Genomic DNA, 14379 nt, shown 5'->3' with positions numbered 1-14379 from the left:
CCATGAAGGCAGGAACATACCCATATCCTTCATTACTGTATTCTTAGTGCTAAAATAGTACCTAATACATTATAGCACCTAATAAATATTCATGAGATTAAATTGAAGGAATATAAGACACAGTTTAGAGTAAATAGCCGGGAAAAGTGATTCAGATTTAGGTAGGCAGAAGAGAAAAGAGGGGCTTTTCCAGGCAGAGAACATATATCAGCTTTATACTAGTGTTTCTTTTCACTGCTATTATCCTTTGCACTTAAAAAAAACCCATAATTATCTCAATTCATTCCCCCCAGAAAACTATGTAAGTTTATGGGACTCCATTTAATGAAGTAAATCAAAAGTAAAAAGTAAAAAGATCTAGGCTTGTTCACAAACAAAATCAATAACTCTGTAGATAACAAAACAGAGAAATGAAGAAGTAAGTACAGGGGTGAAGCTCTTCAGCTGAGTTTTGGTCTGGAACCAGGATGAGGAAGGACTACAATCAGGGAGGACTAGGAACTCAGTACTTATAGTTTCTTGGGGTTTACAAATGCTGGATGTCAAGTGGGAATCTGGAGCTAAGCTCACTGCATGAAACCAGGAGGTATTGTGGTAGAAAGAGGTCAGAGGAGAAAGAAAAAGGTTGATGTCACCTGTTACATAGGACTGCAGTTGTGGCCTAGGGAGTCTGCAGAACACAGACTTGGCTTTATAAACAGTAACTGAGCCAAATTTCACTAGCCTGGAGGCTTGGATCTTGGATATCTCTGGAATCACCATGGGGCAGGAACATAAACCCCTAGTAAAGATTTATTTGTACTGGGGTTCCTAAGTGGGGGCTGAGTAGAGATAATAGCAAAACCTTTAGATGAGGAGGAGTGAGGAATGTAGAATGGAGGAAGGGAGAGAAAGGAAAAATCTCAAAGAAAGCAAGATACATGTAACATTTCCAAAGCACAAAGAAACCCAGTGCTAGGTAAATATAAATAATATAATAGGAATGAGAAAAAGAAAGAAGAAAAGAAGAAAAGAAGGAAAGAAGGAAGGAAGGAATAAAGAAAGAGAAAGAAAGAAAGAGAAAGAAAGAAAAGAAAGAAAGAAATTTATAGGACAGTCTCATACATGAACATAAATAAAAATATTTAAATAGAACACTTGTAGATTGTATATCGATATACTTTAAAAGACCGCTACTGAGTAGAGTATGCCTGGAATGCAATTAGAGTTGAACATCAGAAAATCTATGAATATAACCTACCATGTGAGTCAATTGAAAGAAAAAAACCTATATCTCAACAGATGCAGGAAAATACTTGATAAATTTTAACACACCATCCTGATTTAATTTTTTGTTGTTGTTGTAAACAGGAATAAGAAAGATCTTTCCTAAACTAATAGAAATTATTTAACCAAAACATATAGCAAACATTTTTCTTATTAGCTTAATTTCACATACTTTCTTATTAAGGTCACAAGAATTAAGAAACAAGCCAAGGATGGTTCTCATCACCCTGCTATTCAACATAGTTGGAAACCCACAAAAATAACATAAAACAAACAAAAAATTCAAAAACAATAGAATTTAGAAAGAATGACACCAAATTACTCTTATTCAAAAAGTGTATGATTGTCTTTGTAGAAAATCCTTGGATTGGGGTGCCTGGATGGCTCAGTGGGTTAAAGCCTCTGCCTTCAGCTCAGGTCATGATCTCAGGGTCCTGGGATTGAGTCCTGCATCAGGCTGTCTGCTCAGCAGGGAGCCTGCTTCCCCTCACCCTCCTCTCTCTACCTGCCTCTCTGCCGATTTGTAATCTCTCTCTGTCAAATAAATAAATAAAATCTTCAAAAAGAAAGAAAGAAAGAAAGAAAGAAAGAAAATCCTTGGATAATTTACAGAGATATCATTAAAATCTTTGGGGAGGGGCACCTGAGTGGCTCAGTGGGTTGAGCCTCTGCCTTCAGCTCAGGTCATGGTCTCATGGTCTCAGGGTCCTGGGATCGAGCCTCGCATCGGGCTCTCTGCTCAGCAGAGAGCATGCTTCTCCTTCTCTCTCTGCCTACCTCTCTGCCTACTTGTGATCTCTGTCTGTGAAATAAATAAATTAAAAAAAAATCTTTGGGGAGATGAGTAGGGTTGCTGGATTAAAAACCAAGTATTAAAATAGAAAAAGATCAATCACACACCAATGAACTGTTATGAGTAATAAATATACCAAAAGATATATAGGCATTTTGTAGGAAAAACAAGTAAAATATTTTCAAGTTTCATAAAACATCAAATATTCTGCACAATGTATCATCCTCGTGAATGGTAAACTATAATATAATAATAAAGATGTTAACTTTCCTGACCAACCCATAAATTCAATGCAACTGCAATAAAACTTCTAATAGAGATTTTTGTGGAAACAAAGAAACTGAATTCAAAACCACTTGAAAAAGTAAAAGTCAAAAAATAGTCTACACAATATTGAAGAAAAAGATGAAGGTATAAAACCTTACCTGTCAGATCCTAACAGTTAAGAGAAAGCTATTTCAGGTGCAAGGATAACCAACAGGCTACTGGACAGACTTGGATTTTCCAGAAACAGATCTAGACATGTATGGAAACCAAATTTATGACAGAGATGGTATAACAATTCAATGGGGGGAAATTAGGACGATTTATGAGAGTACAACTAGTTTTCCATAGAGAAAAATATAAATTTGGATCCTTACCTCACACCATGTAGATTATAAATTTTAAGATTTTATTTATTTGACACAGAGTGAGGAAGAAAGGGAATACAAGCCGGGTGAGTGGGAGAGGGAGAAGTAGGCTTCCTGCTGAGCGGGGAGCCTAACAGGGGCCTTGATCCCAGGATCCCGGGATCATGACCTGAGCCAAAGGCAAATACTTAATGACTGAGCAACCCAGGCATCCCTATAATATAAATTCCTTATGAATCAAAAACATGAACTGGAAATCAAAACTTTATAACTTTAAAAAAATACATAAGAATATGTTTACAATGTTAGAACAGAGAAGAAACAAATCCTAAGTGAAATGTTCAACAATTTAGATGCCATTAAAATGTAAGTATCCCCATAATAAAAATTAGTACACCTAAGTAAAAAGATAGGACAATGTTTGGGAAAAGACATTTTCATGTAACACAGAAAAGTTTACTACCCAAATAGATAAATAACTTCTACAAATTCATAGAAACAGAAAAGCAACTAGTTTAAAAATAATAAAGGCTGTAGATAGGCAAATCACAAAAGAGGAAAAGTGAATGACCAAGAAACATATAAAAAAATGTTAAGCTTCACTAGAAATTAGGGAATTGAAAATTAGAAAAATTAGACACCATTTTATATCCATCAGATTGGAAAAGTTTTAAGTTTGAAAACAACATGATGGCAAAGATTTGGGAAGCAGGAACTCACAGGAACTGCTCATACGAATGCAAGCTAGTCAACCACTAGGAAAGCAACTTGGCATTATCTAGCAATGTTTATGAGGTACACATACCTTAGAATGCCACAATTTCACATCTAGGTACTCTTGAGAAAAATCTACTTAGATGCATCGATGAAACACTTTTTTTTAATAGTAAAAACTGGCAACAACCTAATTGTTCATCAGTAGGAGAATGAATTAATAAATAGTATTATATTTAAACAATGGAACATTATCTAGAGTTTGAGCAACTAATCAGAGCCATGTGTCCATTTGGATAAATCTCAAAAACACAATGTTGACTAGAAAAAATGTACAGAATGGCACATCATTTATGAAAACTTAAAAGACTGTGGATATTAATAAGCGCATTAATAAACAAAATGTGGATAAATACCCAAGACTGTTTTTCTCCGGAGAATGACAGAGCAGAATAGGATCAAGAAAGGGGGCATACGAAAATGTAATGATTTTTTTTTCAACTTCATAAAAACCTAGGCCAAATACTGGAAAATGTTAAAATTAATTAAATGTGAGTGGTAGTAGATAGGTATTCCTTAGAGTCAATTCCTGTTTATTTGAAGTAACACTTCCTCTTTTTAATGAAGGAATCTATGCATATTGCACTAAAAATGCCCATCATGTCTGTCTTCTCACTGCTTTATACTGTGGGTACTATCCTTACCCATACTCTGTATCTTACCCTATACATTCTCACAACCCTGGAGTCATAGCTAATGGAACTAGAGATGTTTTCAACTAAGAAATCCCATTTATGCTGGCCAATGGCTTCCTGAAGAACAGAGACCTGAACCACATAGATTTCTTTCCTTGATGTTTGGAATTGATGTGTATTCCCCCAGCGGGAAGAAGGTCTAAAATGTCTTCTCTTTGACGTCTGTGCCTGCCATTTTGGGCCATATGCAATCTGAGGAGGAAGATGAACCAGGTCTAAAGAACTAGGCAATACCACGAAGAGAAGCCTCGGTTCTCGATAGCTCTTCATTGTTTTATAGAGCTCTCCAATTCAAGTTAGTGTAAAGTCCAATTAAACTTTGTTTTCTGTTTGTGGATTTCATTAAATATCTATAATCCTACAATTATCTCCTCCTTACTCCCTTTTAACTTGTTCTGATTCTGTAGTCTAAAAAAATTGTTTAGAAAAGATAAGTAATAGAATCTTTAGTCAATAATCAACACAAAAGGTGAAAACATATTTTAATGATGAGGGAGGTAGAAAGTAGCTTCTGAATATTAGAAGATCCTGATATTTCATAAAACTAAAATAGATTTCTAAAAAAAAAAAGAATAACATCACTTGGGAAAAATTTTACTTGTCAATATTCTCAACTATACCTCACCACTTCTGCCCATTTGCTACCCGCCACTGCTGTCTAGAGAGAAGGGGCTAGTATAGATTTGGAAATGGTTTGTGCCACTTTGCAAGTGGCAGTTAGACTTTCTGGAATTTGTGAGCTATTTGCTAAGAATGGCCATTCTTAAAAACTGAATTATAAAAACATAATAAAATAACTTGTATTAAAAATAAAGGAAATATATCAAACTTCTACACAACAAAAGAAAACTATAACAAAATGAAAAGGCAACCTATTGAATGTGAGAAAATAGTTGCCAATCTTATAAATGATAAGGGGTTTATACCCAAAATAAATAAAGAATTCCTAAAACTCAACAGCAACAAGATAAAGCAAAAAACCAACAAAATAATTAAAAAATAGGCAGAGGATCTGAGCAGACATTTTTCCAAAGAAGATATAGTGAGGGCCAACAGATAAATGACAAACTGCTCAAAATCACTAAATATCATGGAAATGCACACTGAAACCACAGTGAGATATCACCTTTGTGCATTTCTGGTTGGAATATAAATGGATGTAGACATTGTGTAAAACAGTATGGAGGTTCTTTAGAAAATTAAAAATAGAACTGCCATGTGATCCAGTAATTCCATTTCTGGCTACTTATCCAAAGAAAACAAAGACCTAACTTGAAAAGATATGGGTACCTTCATACTCACTGCATTATTTATAAAGGCCAACATATGGAAACAACCTAAGTGTCCATCATTGGATGGATAGAAAACATGAAGATGTCTATCTATATTTAGTGGAACATTATTCAACCATGAGAAAGTATAAAATACTGCAATTTGTAACAACATAGATGGGCCCTGAAAGTATTATACTAAGTGAAATAAACCAGACTGAGAATGACAAATACTGTATGATCTCACTTACATGTGGAATCAAAAAAAAAAAAAAAAAAAACCCAAACAAATGAAAACCAGAAAGAGCATTCATAGAGTGGTTGCCAGAGGCAGGGTCTGGGTTTGTTGGGGGAAATGAGGGAAGGGAATCAAAAGGTATACACTCCCGGTTGTAAAATAAATAAGTCATGGGAATGTAATATACAGCATGGCAATTATACTTCATAATTCTGTATTGCAGGGGTGTCTATGTGGCTCAGTTGTTAAGCATCTGCCTTTGGCTCAGGTCATGATCCCAGGGTCCTGGGATAGAGACCCACATCAGGCTCTCTGCTCCTCAGAGAGCCTGCTTCTCCCTCTGCCTTTGATGCTCCCCCTGCTTGTGCTTGCTCTCTCTCTTGTTCGCTGAGAGAGTAGATCTTAAAAGTTCTCATCACAAGAAAAAAATTCTGTAACTACGTATGGTGATGGATGTTGACTAGACTTTCATAGAGATTATTTTATAATTCACACAAATACTGAATCATTCTGCTGTATGCCTAAAACTAATATAATGTATGTTAATTACACCTCAATAATTAAAGAAAGGAAATACTCAAAACTCATCACTTCCTAATTTTTTTTTTACATTTTATTTTACCTATGGCTTCTGAGCTATTTGCATCTATTTTTTTTTTTCATTCAAAATGATCTCTTATTTTTAATTTTTTTTAAATTTCTTTTTGGTCTTCCAAAATTCATTATTTATGCAACACTTCCAGTGCTCCATGCAATACAAGTCCTCCATAATACCCACCACCAGGCTCACCCAACCTCCCACCCCCCACCCATATTAAGGCACGACTGCATATCCCTTCTTAATTTTATAGTCAATAGTATCTTTCACGTTAATAGCTTGAAATTGGCCATGGTAGGAGTATCTACAGCACAGATATCAGCAAATACCACACATCAAGACTTGATTTATTATTTTGTTGATTGTCTAGATTTAAGAAAGTTATACAGAAAATCTTAATTCAGATTAACTAAAAAGGACTGTTGTTTATAGCTGTCATAAACAGTACAGGAACTTGAGGAAATATATTAAAAAACTATTATTCAATTAAGTAAAGAAGTTGCTCATGTTACTGATCCATACCTACATGTAAACTACATTTATTCATCAACTGCAACCATAGGCTGACTGTAGATACCAAGAGTTCAGCACAAATCAATGAAAGTATTCTCTGAGAATCAGCTGGCTACATGGAATTTACAATAAAGGGTATTACACATTTTATTATTTGTAAGTTGTGTGCTACACATCTATTATATCAATAAGATTTATTATATATATGTGTGTAGATATATACATATATACATATATATAGATATATACATATAAACTATATATATTACATCAATTATGTAATTTCATAATTTATTTATGTATTTCATATGTATTTTATATGTATTTAAATATATACAAATAAATAAATAACATATAAACCATATATTTATTATATATAGTTTATTACATATATAGTTTATAATATATGTTATATTATATATATAACTATATATATAATCAATTATATATAGTTATATATATATTATAAACTATATATATAGTTTATTCCAGAAGCAGCCTTCTGCTTATATATATAAATATAAATAAATAAATAAATAATATATAACTATATATTTATTATATATAGTTTATAATATATATTATATATAGAACATATATAGAACATAACATTATAATAATAATATATATAATATATTATATTATAATAATATATATAATAAACTATATATACAGTTTATTCCAGAAGCAGCCTAGAAGGGCCACACTGAAATTACATAATTGATGGAATGAATATATATATATATACATATAGTTTATTCCAGAAGCAGCCTAGAAGGGCCACACTGAAATTACATAATTGATGGAATGAATATATATATATATATACATATAGTTTATTCCAGAAGAAGCCTAGAAGGGCCACACTGAAATTACATAATTGATGGAATTGTTAGAGACAGGAAATAACAGACTTGCGATTTATTAATCCTGAGAATTGGGCATATTTGAAATAGAAGAGGTAAGTGTGGAAAAAAGCAACGCAAACTAGCATTTAAATTTTTAAAAAAAGTTTTATATATTGAAGTAATTTCAACATCCAATGTGGGCTCAAACTCAGGATTCTGAGATCAAGAATCACATGCTCTTCCAACTGAGCCAGCCAGGTTACCCCGTTCCCATTTTGTTATAGAGAGAAGAAGAGAAGGAGAAGAACGAAATTTCTGAGCAGCTACCAAGAGAAAATTGGCCAACAGTCTTTAGAATATTTCGCTGTGAAATGTAATAGAATTCCCCTGAGAGACTTTAATAAAAATTTACATTGTTTTCATTTGTTTAGGTTTTTGTGTTCCTTTGAATATATACCTAAACTTAGAGTGCCATGGAGCAGCTGAGTTATATTTAGGTTACACAAACATTTTGATCATAAAATTATTATTTAGAGTCAATATAGGTTCACTATAAATAAATTCTACCAAATTGCCTTTGTTCCTCTTATGATAGGTTGTTTATACTAGTGTAGCTTGACAATAACAATAAAAGTGACAACAATACAATGATTACTACCACTAATTATTGCTTTTATATTACTGATTGCTGTCCTACATTCTTTACATGGATTAATTAGCTTTAAAATCACAACAACCTCATTATTTTACATATCAGTACAAGAAACAGGAAAAGTAGAGTAACTTGCTCTAAATCACATAGGTAGCAAAATCAAGTTAAGATTAGAATCCACGCACTCTAGCCCTGAAGATCATACTGTTAGTGAACTATATAATGCTGTAACGTTGACCAACATCAGCAAGGTAGGATAAAATTCATCTTACTCTTAGTTTCCAAAGGGCACTTAGAGATCAGTTTAAAGATAACTGCATGTCAGGATGTTGGAAAACTGCCTGTATCACATATTGTTGAGTGATTTCATAAAAGCATTTATTGAGCATCTGGTTGTTTAACAGAATGTCACAGACTTTTCAGAAGAGATGAAGATGACGATGAATAAAACATGATTCCATTGCAAAAAGCTTAAAACCCAGATAGTCACTGCTTTTATCAATCTTTTGAATGAAGTCAAGAGGTAAATCAAATACATCCCAAAACTGAAACAGTTAGGCTTAAAGTAATTCAAATTCAAAAAGCTCCTAGCAGTTTCCACTAGTATTCTGAGCTAATATGTGTCACAGGAATAAATGTATAGGTTTGTGTAGTATTTGAAACCAACTGCATAAATATAGGACTGGGGAAAAATCTGTTTTTATAGCAGCTTTTATATAGTGCATCTAGAGGTTTTAGGATTAATCTCAGGACTCAAGTATTATTAAAATTTGTGATGTACTCTTAGGTTATAGTAATAGAAATAACATGCCCAGAGCAAGAACTTTTTTTCCTTAATGCTCTGCGTGCGATGGGTAGCCATCTTGGCAGTATTTTGTTGTTGTTGTTGTTGTTATTGTTTTTTAAAGTTCAGACCATAACATTTTAAGAGGGTCATTGAAAAATGTGACTGGGGCAAATGGAAAGGGTAACTAAACCAAGTCATATGAAGGATGGCTGAAGCAACAGGGGATGTTTAGCCTGGACAAGGAAGGCTCAGAGAGTATACGGGATCAGATTCCAAAATATTTGGAGGGTTGTCATGTGGAAGAAGGAGTCAACTTCTGAGCTGCTCCAGAAGGCAAAACTAGCAAGAGAACTACCTGAAGGTTACCTCAGGTTAGTAAAAGAAAGTTGGAAGTGCTGAGCTATTAAAAATGGGTTGGACTTCCATGGGCTAAGGAGTGGGGTCCTAAAGAAGATGCTGTGAGGAGGGCTGAGGGTGGGCTGCTGAACTGCATCCTGCTGAACGATCTTCCTAAATGAAAATACTGTGATTTATAATGGCACATCACAAATAATTCCCTCAAGTTGTAGAATACGTACACCAGAAAATCACACGTGAAAATTACAATTAACATATGAGTAGCAATTATCTTTATATTACTCCTAGAAACAAAAGAAGCGGTGACATTTGGGTCATGAGAAGAGAGGAAATAGATGGCCTATGCAATTGCCTCTGTGCAGAGAAAGCCTGGGATCTAGGGGCAAAAGCCCAGGGAATCTGCTTAAGAGAGAACAGAGGGTTGTTTTGATACAAAGAAATGAACAGAGAAGGAATACAAGATTTACCCTGGATGCAGCTTTAAATCCTTCAGCACAGCGCCTTGCAGTCATAAAAAAGCAAACATAAGTCAGCAAAACCTTTCCAGAGGTGATGACTAGAAACAGAACATACCACTCTCATCTAGATAAAGGCTACATCCATGTACTGCATCTGCAATGCGGGCCACAGACCTTCTTCTGTAAAGAGGCTTTTTTTTTTTTTCAGCCTTGGCGGTAAAAGCAGAAAATGCAACCAGAATGACAGCGAAAATCCTGGCATATGGATCTTCAGGTAAATTACACAAACCAAGTTAATTAACGCAATTGGCAAGTGGATGCCTACTGATGGAGTATTTAAAGGGAATCCCACCTAGGACAGGAGAAGCCGAAAGGAGCCAGTAGAAGGGACCAAACTGGTTGAATACAGGAAAAAAAAGAAGAGATGAGGTTGAGATTGCAGACAAAGCTCAGTAGAGTCAAGAAGAGTTAAGGGGAACAGACCTGTGCCCAGTTGAAAAAAGCCCCAGATAAAATCCCAACCACACTATGCAATTTATTAAAAGTTGTTTCTTCCCCACTAACCAAGCAGCTTCTACTAGTCTGGAGCATTCTTTCTGACTTATTTCATTAACATTTCCTTCTTTTTCTGGAGTGGTCAGAGCCCCAGGGAATCTCTCTCTCTCTCTCCCTTCCCCCCAACCAGTGGGGCATTGAATGAAAGCCAGAGTGTTGTCTGTATAAAGAGAAATTGCAAAACCACAAATTGCAGAAAATCGTTACTGCCAAAAATCGAAAGGAACACACAATATCACCATGCCTCTTAAAAAGCAATTGCGCATTTTACAGGCCTCTGGATAATTCAGGTTTGTTTGGCAACTTGCTCACCCATACCACCCAGAAGACAATTCTCTTCCACCAGAGGCAGGGGTCCCAAAGAACATTTGTAGTTAAACAGAAACAAAAAATGTGGGTGCAAGTCTTTCCAGGGGCCTGTTTTGGCCCAATATGGTTCTATTTTATTCCATTGTGTAGTATTGATTTTATGGCCCCAAGTGTGCCCGCTCCCCACCCCCAAGAATCCCAGGGATTCCCGCTGAGACCGAGAGGGCCTCTAGTAAGGATGGAACAAAAATCCCTTAAAGACACAAAGCACTTTTAGATGGCAAACTCCTCCCCAAATGTTACCTTATGTGATTATCACAACAACCCTTTCACGGAGGCAGGAAAAAAATAAATGCTTTCCTTTCCTTTCTCTTCCTCTAACCCGTAATAAAGACACTTAGAAACTGAGGGGTTAACTAACATTCTCAAAATCACACCACTTCAGAGGGAGTGATCTGGGAGTCAGACATAAGCCTTCTGAGTTTTCATCCTGAGTTCCTTCCATCACCCACCCCCTTTCTCCATGGGGGCATATCTTCCTGACTTGGCTGCAGCAGAGCTGGGATTTTATGTGGCCCATACACATTTCCAGGTCCCTGACTTGGAAAGCTTCCGGCCATTCACTACAGATCAAGCCTTGTCTGAATGTGTGCTGATTAGGTCGTTTTCCATTTGTATTGGTTGTATAACACAATCATCATTAGGACATAATGCCAACTCCTGAGGGGCTGATGGAGTCTGGCTGCCAAAATGAACCGAGTCACAACTGCCTGGTGATTTTAATGCATTTCCATGACTCCATGGGTCAGACCAACTTTCCACCAGTTGCTCAGATGACGCGGAGAGATGTGGAGACCTGTTTTTGTCTGGATGGTGCAGAACTTGGTGCAAGGTTACTTCTCAGAGTATTTGCTAATAAAATAGGGCACCAAGCACTCTATATGTGCTTGAGGGGAAAAAAAATGCGAAAATAAAGCAATCACAAATTAATCTCTTAATGTGAAACAGCTAGCTAACTGTTTCTGGTGCTCCCCGCTCCCCCCACCCCACCACCCAGATACAAGGTGCTCTCAACCAACTTTTTGTTGTTGTTGTTAAATGATGGTGGATTTAATTTTTTTTAATTTTTAAAATTTATTTGACAGAGAGAGAGAGATACAAGTAGGCAGAGAGGCAGGCAGAGAGAGAGGGGGAAGCAGGCTCCTCGCTGAGAAGAGAGCCCAACGTGCGGCTCAATCCCAGGACCCTGGGATCATGACCTGAGCTTAAGGCAAAGGCTTAACCCACCAAGCCACCCAGGCACCCCTCAACCAACAATTTGATAGAGATCTGAGGGTAGTAGTCACATATGTGTTTATAGTTGCATACTTGCAGTTAATGACTGAAATGCTATCTTAAATTGCCTTTCATCCAATTTTCACCATGAACACAAACTAAGTATCTTTTAGTATTTAACATTAAATCATTTAAAACCAGTGACAAACCTAAATGGATAGATACTGGGTGTGAAAGCTCCTAAAAATAAATATGCAGGAAAGTAAACACAGACTGTTCTCCCAAACAGTTTCTATGTTCAGCAGAAAGAATACAGTCAAGGGCGCCTGGGTGGCTCAATGGGTTAAGTCTCTGCCTTTGGCTCAGGACATGATCTCAGGGTTCTGGGATCGAGTCTTGCATCAGGCTCTCTGCTCAGTGTGGAGCCTGCTTCCCACTCCCCCCACCCCCGCCTGCCTCTCTACCTACTTGTGATCCCTCTCTGTCAAATTAAAAAAAAAATACAGTCAAAAGTTAACACTTGTACAAATAAAATACTTAGGACAGCACATGAAAAGGGAAACAGCTCATAAAATCTAACAAGACTTCATAGGTAAAAGCTGCTTAAAATATTCATAACATTCAGGTGTCTTGATAATGCAATAAAGAGCAAAGCAATATAATCCAGAAATTGATATTTAAAAGAATTCCAGTGACTGCATAATACTTTGACATAAAACCTAAATGGCTTTAAGGGTGGATGTTGCTTGTACTGGTGTTTGAATATTTGGTGTATAGCAATGGGATCAATTTATTCTAGACAGCAAACCAAAGGTATCATCCAGGGAAATCAGCAAAAACCAAGTTTTTCTTGCATTCAGCTAAATGTCTAGCTTCCTCAGGGACTGAATGATTCAAAAGAGAACTTATTAGAACCTGCGTAATATATGTAATTAGAGTGAGACCTTTAGATTCTCCTGAGTCCAAGAATGTCTAATTAAATATTTCAGTAACTACTCTCATGTATCTTCCATTGGAAACTGTACGAATGAGGAGCTGGGAGTTGATGTACATTCTTGGTTACTTGGCTTGACCTTCTACCTATGGTTGTTGATCTCCTACTTACTAATCTGTAGTGACAAGCAACTCACTACCATTCAAGCTACTTTTGAATAGTTAGAGTCTTTATATTGAATTCATATCTATCCCCTGTTTTTTGAACTCAGGTACTATTCAAATTATTCCAGAGACAGATGTAACATTCATATTTCGAACTCCCAGTTCGTACCTGGTTTAATTTTATTTGGTCTTTTAAAACAGAGGGTGTTTCTAATTTGGTACAGACACTAAAAGTACCAAGAGTAAAGAAACATAATACGTGGGAGATTCATTCTAGAAAGAACATGGGTTTACAGCATGGCTGCAATGCAGTACACAAAGGAAGGCAGGCATTATCAAGATAACTACTGTGCTATTAAATATGAAACAGTCTGTGACTATGAGGAACAACTGGGCAAAGAGTAATAAGTTAGACACCTGAGAGAACCTGAATATTCAAATGTTTGGTGTCACATGATCGTCACATACAGAAGAACACCACCTAATTTTTCCTCCTCACTTTTTTTCTAACTTTTTAGATACAACGTAGTAGCAGCCCTGATCGGGTTCAATCTGTTTCCCAAGCAGTTGGTGAGATGCTGCACGATGCTAGACAGAACCACAGTGTGAAGGGGCAGACTCACACTGCGACTGCATTTGTTAAGCCAGACTTCAAAAAGGCAGCAATGTGAGATGGGAACCATAAAGACGAGGAGGTTTGAGGAATTACAACTGAGAAGTAGGTATCATTTCAAGAAGAAAATGTACTTACATTTTGCTGCAAGTAAAATGCCTGTCTTTAAAGGGCAGCTTCTGAAACAAAGAGGGAAAAAAAGTGTGTTAAAACAAAACAAAACCGTAAAGTAACCCATTCCAACTGAAAAAGGCATTGGATTGCCTTTCAAGGTATGTCCGCTGACTGAAAACACGAGGAGCCTGGAGGTGAAAATAGTGTAATTGGGAGAAGTTGCCCACAGAGCAAACATGGAAGTCTACAGCCATAGCTCACCGCATGCTCAGCTCCCTGCCCCCAGAACATCCTAGAATTTCGAGAGCCCTTGACACTCACTTTGTCTCCCATGCCTGGTCCTGGGGAGAAAGAAAGAGGAGGGGTCTAGTTACCTTGTTCCATGGCTTAGACTCAGTATTCTCTTGCTTCTGGTTTATACTGACACTGCGCCTCATGCTCAGAGACCCAGTTCTGACACATTGTTCCACTAACTTAAACTCTTCCTAAAAATTATGATCTTCTTGATTCATGCTTATTTGGGTAAGTGGATA

The 14379-nt window shown here is 36.3% G+C and overlaps 1 protein-coding gene across 1 annotated transcript in view; it reads right to left on the bottom strand.

Moving 5' to 3' along the window:
- Positions 1–13908, bottom strand: part of ANKFN1 (ankyrin repeat and fibronectin type III domain containing 1) — a 251754-nt gene extending 237846 nt beyond the window's left edge. Inside the window, exon 1 of the mRNA XM_004747354.3 lies at positions 13871–13908. The gene's annotated coding sequence lies outside the window, so the exon portion shown is untranslated. The remainder of the gene's footprint in view (positions 1–13870) is intronic.
- Positions 13909–14379: the final 471 nt, after the last annotated feature.

Source organism: Mustela putorius, unplaced genomic scaffold (assembly GCF_011764305.1).
Source record: "Mustela putorius furo isolate JIRA1106 unplaced genomic scaffold, ASM1176430v1.1 tig00003962_pilon_pilon_pilon, whole genome shotgun sequence".
NCBI lineage: Eukaryota > Metazoa > Chordata > Mammalia > Carnivora > Mustelidae > Mustela > Mustela putorius.
Note: the sequence above shows the minus strand (reverse complement) of the source record. Positions and strands in the feature narration are given on the sequence as shown.